The sequence below is a fragment of the Dioscorea cayenensis genome, chromosome 11 (genome assembly GCF_009730915.1).
Source record: "Dioscorea cayenensis subsp. rotundata cultivar TDr96_F1 chromosome 11, TDr96_F1_v2_PseudoChromosome.rev07_lg8_w22 25.fasta, whole genome shotgun sequence".
NCBI classification, from domain to species: domain Eukaryota; kingdom Viridiplantae; phylum Streptophyta; class Magnoliopsida; order Dioscoreales; family Dioscoreaceae; genus Dioscorea; species Dioscorea cayenensis.
The window spans coordinates 21480606-21489499 of NC_052481.1; positions in this window are offsets into that span (position 1 = coordinate 21480606).

Genomic DNA, 8894 nt, shown 5'->3' on the forward strand with positions numbered 1-8894 from the left:
ATGTTTACATTCATGATTTTTATAAGTAAAACGTATAAACTATTCTCTTATTATATTTTTAAAATAACATATAGATAAAGTACTGCATGCGTTAGAGAAAAATTGAGAACACAGATAGGATAATTGCATGTCTTCCATAGATGGTGATAAACAAAAGGAAGGATTAATCGGTTTAATATCAACAATTAATGTGTCACTCCCTCTCCGAGAAAGTCAAGTTGCAACTCTCTTAATATATTCAATGTAATTTAAGCATTCAATTTCATTTCTCTTTAATTTCTTTGATAAAGAGGATGCTCCACCGATGGGCTTTTAGTCCAGCAGTATTGACTTCATTACAAAAGGTGTTAGTATAGAAATTTTATTATTTAAGTACAAAATCTATGTCACAGTACTAATGGTAACATGTTCTCAGTTATGCCAGTTTCTAATTCAACCCCTGTGTTGGTCAAATTTGCGTGCATGAATAGATGAATAATTTCTGGTTGTGCTTGTGCGCCCTTCAACTGTTTATCCACTTGTCGTATTTATATAAAAAAATAGCAGAACACACGAAATAGATAAGGATTTCTCTAAAAAAAATAAAAGTAAAAATAAAGTTACACAACATGATTTAGTCAAATTTAACATTGATGAAACTTTATTAAGACAATAATTCACAAAGCATGTTTTTTTTTTGTCCTTTGAATATATTGTAGAGCAGGCTTTTTCTCTCTTCTCTGGCAAGGCTTTTGTCTCCGGAGTTCGCCGGAGTTCGCCGGAGTTGGCTTGTTAATTAATAAGTGTATACATGCTCATGATTTCGATGTTAAGGTGTGTGTGTATATATGTGTGTATTTATGTATAACTATGTGGATATGTATAAGTATTATGATAGAACAATAATGATATTGATATTATTTATGTATGACAATAATTAATAAAAGCTTAGGATTAACAATATTACACTATTATCCTTTTTAATCAAACTCATTTTCCTTAGAGTGCATAAAGGGGAAATCTTCAAATATATGCATAAATAAATAACAATTTTTATATTCCTCCATTATTCTAGAGAATTAAAGATTTAATTTAATCAAATCCTCATTTATTCGCTTATTCAAAAAGTTTAAAAAGTTTCAGGGACTTAAAAATACTTTTCCCTATTCAAAAAACTAGTTAAGATGGCGATTTTTATTCTTTTACAATTTTTAAAACAAAATTTGACTGCAAAAATAAAAAATATTGTTGTTATATTATAAATTAGATTTAAATATATATGTGAGAAGACTTGAACAAAACCATAAAATCTCCTATATAATAGGAGAAAAAAAAATTCCTGACATGGATTAGTATATTTTTCTTCAATTAATTTGTATCGTTTCAATATTTAAATAAAAAAGAAAATTGTATGATTGATATAAATTTATGTTTGTCCAATTTAAATAATCATTATTGAGAACATTAACATTTATAAATAAATCTGTATGAATGCTTCTTCAAATTAAGTATAATTTATCACATGCATTTGTACCAGCTTATCTTATAATAAATGTATTATTGAATCTTCACTTAAAAAATCTCTACATAATGTATTGTTAATTTTCACATTAATAAATGCTTGAACGTTGATGAGAGCTTTGCATTTCAGTTTGATAATTAAAATTAAACATGGTTCATCATTGCCACAATGGCCGAATGATTAAAGCATTTAACTCCCATTGGGAAAGTTGAGGATTCGACTCTATCTTAATGCAAGGTTAAGGCATAACTAGAGCACGTGCATGATGACTTGCTTATATTATAAAAAAAGAAAATTAAACATAATTCATCATATTTGTATTTAGGTTGCAAACATGGTTGAGGTACATAACCTGAAACAACAAACTTTCTATTATTAAACTTTTAACCATATGTTGAGAGGGTGATAAAGGTTATTAAACTTTTGTATTCATGCTAGAATGGAGAAATATTGATCAAAAGAAATAAGTTTGAGGCGCTTTGAGTTAATTTTGGAAGAAGAATAGAATTTTTTGATAGACTTACAAGCGAGCTTACGAGAGCTATTACGGGTGTTTATTGTAGTAGTGCACTGTTCATATATTGTAGCAAATCATTGTTTACGGGCACTGTTTTGGGCATGTCATGGGCATAAGCCTCAATTCGAGAATCTTACGGGCACTATTACTGCCGTAAGCCTCAAGCCATTAAAAGCTACTGTAGCAACATATTGTTCATGTTACCTTAGAAAATCACTATTTATAAAATACAGCCGTAAGCCCCAACCTGAGAACCTCACAGGCATTAATTGTTATGGTCGTAACCCTCGGGCCGTAAGGACCTCTTACGACCGTAAGAAACCCCGATTCTTGAGTTATAAAAACCATAAATTAGGGCTTTTGGGGGAATTTTCTTCTCTACTCTTTGGCCCACCTTTAAACAGTGATTTGGGGGGTTTTCCATTGATTATCCTACCGGAGAAGTAAGAAAATAAGAGGGAGAGATTAGGAGAAGGTTCAAAGCTTCAAGGAAGCCGTTCGTGGAGAGATCTCGGCGGTGATTTTGGGGAATCTTCAAAGAACTTCATCCATCCAAGGCGATTGAGAGCTTTGAGGGAGTTTTGTTATTCTCTTTATGTATTATAATTCATTTGGATTGGATTGTTGTTCTCCAATGATGGACAACTAATTTTCATGGTATTTGGGCATAGTTAAACTTTAGGGTTTTATCTTTTTTACATTGGTTGTTGGATCTTCATGATTTAATTGTTTTCCTTCTTGCAATCCATTCTATTTGAATCTAATCTCGTGTTTGAATGCTTCATTGTTAATAAGGCGAATGCCCTAACCATCATAATTAGTGTGCTTTGTGACGAGTAGAAATGTGCACCTAACATAGACATGTTGTGATTAGATGGAATTGTGAATAAGCCTAGGTATATGCTACTTTGGAGACTCCGTCTCCCTCAATTTTCCCGACTGAGTTAATGATTATCTCATTGCTCTTTGTAATCATGTGGAGTAGATTTCAGGAGAAATCACATCTTTATTTTGTATTCGGATTAGGAGTAATCTCTCTTCACAGGAGATTATTTACTCAAGAGATCATCATTAGCTCATGGTGAGGTTTCATAGAGTGTTAATGCGATTGTGTGGCTGTATCAGTTTTGCACCAATTCATTTACTTTTCACCCTCAAAATGAAGGTTTAGTATAATTCTTGAAACCTCTCGGTTCAAATAAGATTACAGACATAGGCAATTTTTGTTCTGTACTTCATAATCCGAGGGAGATGCTATGCCCGGACATCATTTTTTCCCCTGATTTCTCTCCTATTTTTTATAGTATTTCTTACTTTTGTTTTATTTGATTCACACACTTATCATTTTGTTAATTAGGCTATTTTTTTAAATTAAGGCTATTACTAGTATTTACTTTTTTCCCCTTGTGGACAGACACTCTGTTTTATATATACTACTATTATATAATCAACGCGTATACTTGCACATGTCCCTATTAGTAACTTAAATAAAAATTAATATAATGCCTCGAATCTATTAGTGATGAGTGAAAGCCGGATAGAATAAAATAGATATAAAGAAGGTAAAAGATATACCAATGACACCCAGAAAACATTACTAGAGATGGATCATTCGTCATAAGTGGTATGTATTAGTAAATGTCTTTGCTAGTTCTAAAATTAACTATCATTATTTTACCTGAATTAATGGTGAGTAAAAATAACAGTCGAAACTTCATTTGATTGTAAAGAGGAAGTCATCCATTATTTTTTTCACATTTTTATAGTTGTAAATATTTAAGAAATAAACATGTGATCAAATTTAATTATAATCAACATATATTGGAATGAACTACAATTAAAAATGGAGTTATTTTGTAAAACTAAATATTTCAAAATATAGCCCTGATCAAAATAAGTATTCCTCCCCAAATCTACAGATGTTACATATTTAATTAGAAATGTAGATATAATAAAAATGTGCCATTACATTCAAATGAAAGTGACCTTCCTTTATTAATTTCTCGTCTATCAAGTTTACCATTTAATTTGTGTGCCAGCTAATAATTTCTTTTTTTTCTCTCTAATTGACTTCAAATGTAACATTAACAAGGCCAATCATTCTTTTATTTTATGTGAATAATAAATATGTATATATGTTTTGTTTTGTTTTGTTGTATAACCCCTAATATGAATCCTATCAAATTTATACTTGATATATTTAAAAAAAATATTATATACCTTATACTGATTATTGTTGTATGCAAAAATCAAGCTATAAGTTTTTTTATAATTTTAATCAATTAATTTGAGGCCAATCATATGAAGACCCACTTCATACAAATATTATTACAAGGTTTATCTTATCATGAGTAATTCTTAATTTGAGATTAGTAATATATATAAATTTACATTATTCCATCAAATTTTGACTTATGAAATGCTGAGAGGCTGGTTAGACTAGGTTTTACTGTAAATCATGAGTCAGATAAACAAGAACTTGTTCCTTTATGCTGGTTTAGTTGGCATATATATCAGTACCATAAAACAAATTTAATTAGCTTGATTGATTGTTTAATTATTATACATATGTATATATATATATATATATATATATATATATATATATATATATCTGTGTGTTACTATGTATGCATATCAGCATATGTGTATTCATGCATGCTCTGTGTGTGTGTGTGTGTGTGTTGCATGCCTGCATGCCTGCATGCTGCGTCTTGCACGGATGCATGCGTGCAATGTGTGTGTGTGTTTCATGTCTCCATTCTTTCTTAGTGAATACAGAGCATGTGCTCGTACTGTTGCATGATGCATGCAGTGTGTGCGTGTGTTTTTATATGATATAATTTTTTTTATTCAGATTAATTAACTAAGCATATATGCTATGTTAATATATATTAACATAATGTCACAACTATTCCTTCATTCAAAATAATAATAATAGTAGTAGTAAATAATGATAATAATAATAATAATAATAATAATAATAATAAATATGAGACATTTGAGTGGCGGAATGCCATCTGATTAAGTCCTTAGCTAAATGCAGTTCAATGGCACGACCACATTTCTATTCAAAAATAATTAGTTGAGTGAGTCCTATAATCCCCAAAAACTAAAAAAAAATGTTATTTAGGTTGAATAGTTGGTCCAAAATTCAGGTCGAATGCTAACTCCATAGCTTAGATTGCTAATCCCGGAGCCAAGATTAGTATTCGGCCTGAATTTTTGGGCCAACGTGAGATTGTTTAGGAAGAGAGAATGGAAATGATACAATGATGACAATATTTAATTGAGAATATTTAAAATTAAAAAAGAAAAGATAAAATATGTATATATATAATACGGTAAAAATATTCTTAATTATATCTTTAATATAAATAATTAGCCCTCATATATATATATATATATATATATATATATACATAATAGTGAGTTATGTTTAATGTTAAATGTTACTTCATTTTTAAAATATTTAAATAGCGTAATTCACTTTAGTTATTATAATTAAATATTTCAATTAGATAAATTATTGTAATTATTATTTATTTTGAATTATTATTATTATTTATTTAAATTAATATTTTTTTATAATAAAGAAAATCATTTCACTGTAAAGTTTGTACATTCTTTTTTTGGCTAGAGGGAGATAGGCACTATGGGGATTCACCGGAGATGTATTCCCCAGTCTTGATCCTAACTTGTCAAACTCATCCTCAATCCATTCCCAAACCCAAGTACGAGGAAAAAAATTTTCCCATCTTGATCTGTCCTTATGGGGATTACCCAGGTTCAGGGATTCTTCTTCCCTGAACCTGGGTAATCAATATATTGTTTTTACTATATAAATACATTAGATATATATTATCAAAGTGGAAATTGCCATACCCTTTAAGTTTGTAAAATTGCCAAAAACACCCGTTAGTTTTGCTGATCCCCAAAACGCCCCTCCTTTTAAAAGTCTATGTTTTTCGAAACCCCCAAACCTACATGCACGGATGTGAGCAGGGTGAGTTTCAAATTTTTGGGACGAAAAATGCCCTTGCATGGGGAGTCGTGGGCTGCGGACCATCTCGGCGATTTGAGGAGGAAGTGGGGGGTTTTTCAGTAGAGGTAACTCCCAGGAGGCAATTTATTGGGCTAGTTTAATTGCTTTTCTCGACTCACGTCTTGACTTTTCCATTTCGAGTCATCTCAGAAGTTGTCTCTCGTGAAAGCCTCTGTAATTAGCCATTTCATCGACTTTTTCCCTTTCCAGCGGTATCTCGAGAAGGAGAAGTCCCCATGTGACTAGTTGGCATTTCATCGGTTCTGCATCTAAGGTATTGAGTATGGTTTTATGTTAGCCCGATTACATTCAAAGAAGATTTTTCGGTTTTGTTTTGTGCTCATGTTTTTGTTGGAAGATATTGAAGTGCTGAGGAGTTTCTCATTTGAGGGTTTTTGTTAGTCTGCGAGGGAGATTTCTCGGCTAGGGTTTTGTTTTGTTTTGCGTTTTCGTATGTATACACTATCGAAAATAGTTTTTCGATTATTATGATTTGTGTAATATTTATAATGTACATTTCCGTTTCGTTTGATATGGTTGCGATTTCTGAATGAGGGTTGGCGTTTAAGAAATGAGATGTTCTGAGTTTAACATTTGTTGTCTCTGTTTAAGTATTCTCGTCTACTGTTTAACAAAATGGGTCTCTGTTTAACATTTTATATCTACATTTAATAAGCGAGAGTTCTAGTTTAAAACCTTATATTTCAGCTTAAACTTTTTTGTCAATCTGCGGGCTTGTGATTATGGCGGTCGACCTAGTTAATGGGCGTTGCTATTTGACAGCGGTTGTGGAGACCTTAGCTGAATTGAAAGTTAACATGACCCTCGACACTGGGAGATTATTCGAAGGACACCGTTTGCGGTCGTTGAGCTGGAAGCCATATACCAAGAGGGCCCTTCTTGATTCTCTTTTTGCAAAAGTGCGATGGTCGCTGATAAATTCGGGATCGGGAAAGCCTGCTGAGTTTCGAGACCTCGAAGATGTGGCCCTCGTTCTTGGTACTGCGTTGCGATGGCGGCGGGTGGTCTTCGAAGAAGAAAAGCGGTCGGCGTTGAAGGTCGGTATCTGATCGAGACCTACGAGAGGCAGGAGACTCCATCGAGGCGCTCGCGGTGCGACTTGTTCGACGAGAGGGAGAAGAAGATAATTTTGTCAAACTCGATGGTGTACCTCGTGGGGGACGGTCCTCTTCCCAAATACATCATGCTCGGTTCGAGGCTGGATGCGTTGATTACGTCGATGATCTACCGGCCATGGGAGGCGTCTGGCGTAGGCGCGAGCGGCGCTGAAGTGGCTTATGGAGGATATTCCTGGCGGCGCCCGAGTCTGCAAGATAGATCTTGCAGGGAAGAAGACCACGCAGGGAGTACATTAAGGGTTGCTCGGTCGCGCTTAGCGTGCGGTTTCTGGTGGCCGGAGCGGGGAAGAAAGTCCGTTTGGCGAGATCCCAGGATCTTTGTGCTACGGTGAAAGTACTTACGGAAGCAGCGACGGTGAAAAGCGAGCTTGTCATCGCTCGATGGAAAGAGGTAATAAATCATGGACGATGTTTAACATAAGTCTTTAATGTTTAAACATTTTATTTAGCGTTTAACTTTAGTATTTACCGTTTAACTCTTATTACATCTTTGGTTTAAATATTTTTGTTCTCCGTTTAATTATATTCTATAACGTTTAAATATATAGTTTTTATAGTTTTAAAATGAATGATCTCATTGAAATTGTTTGGTTTTACATATGTTAGTTTCTGAGTGGTTCGTGAATCTTTGAAGAAAAAGAAATATTTGTTGGCCTAATCAAGCGGATGGATGCCGTTGCTCCGGAACCACTTGCTCGAAGCGGGGATGAGAGGCGACCCTACATCGATGCTTGTGCTGGGCCGCCCGTTCTCCTACTTCCGACCCACCACGCGCCACGCATTCCTCGGCCAGGAGAAGCCCTCCCCTACCCGGCGGTTGCAACGCCCCCTACCACGACAACGGCGGTCCCCGACCATGGCGGCCCCTCAGGCCGTGGCGGCCCGCACGGTGACATTAGGCGAAGATGTCACCGCAACTCTTATCGCGAGCATGCCGGATATTGATGACCGAGTTTTCCTCGAGCATGTCGCATCGTGTGGAGTAGCTGGAAGGGCGTTCGTGGCCGAGTGCGCCGTCCCTCGAAAAAACTGAAGCACACGGGAGACGAGCAGGCGTCGGAATTTGGCGGCGGCGACATCGTCGGGAAAGGTCGTTCAAAGGCGGCCACATTCGAAGAGACTTGCGAAAAAGAGGAGAACAATCGCCTCTGTCTCCACGCAGCGGTGGCGATGAAACAATAGCAACACCATCGGTGATCGTCATTCTTGAGTCATCGCCGTTGATGACATAGCCATGCCGGTGGAGGGGACATCGTAGATGATGTGGCCGTTCTTGCACGGTTGAGAAAGGTCGTTGACTCTCTTCCGATGAAATCGTCGACCGGTGGGCAAACGGTGCTGAGATGCGGCATCAAAGATGGACCGATCCACGAAGGTCGAGAACAAGTTAAGGGTGTGTCTCCCAGTGATCTTTGTTGTCATGGCCCGCGGTTGAGAAGATCGTCGAATCCGTTCGCCGTGGCCGTGGTCCCGGCGATCTAGCTGACCAGCGGGGACCGATCCCACCACAGCAAGAACCATGTAAGGAGTGTACTGCGGTTGATCTTTGTCGCCGTCGTCCCGCGTCGAGCCGGACACAATCCGCAACAAAACAACAATGTAAGGATGTGTGCGGTTGATCTTGTACGCCATCGTCCGCATCGAAGGAAGATCTTGATGAAGACCCGGCCAGAACAGCGAGAGAGATGATCG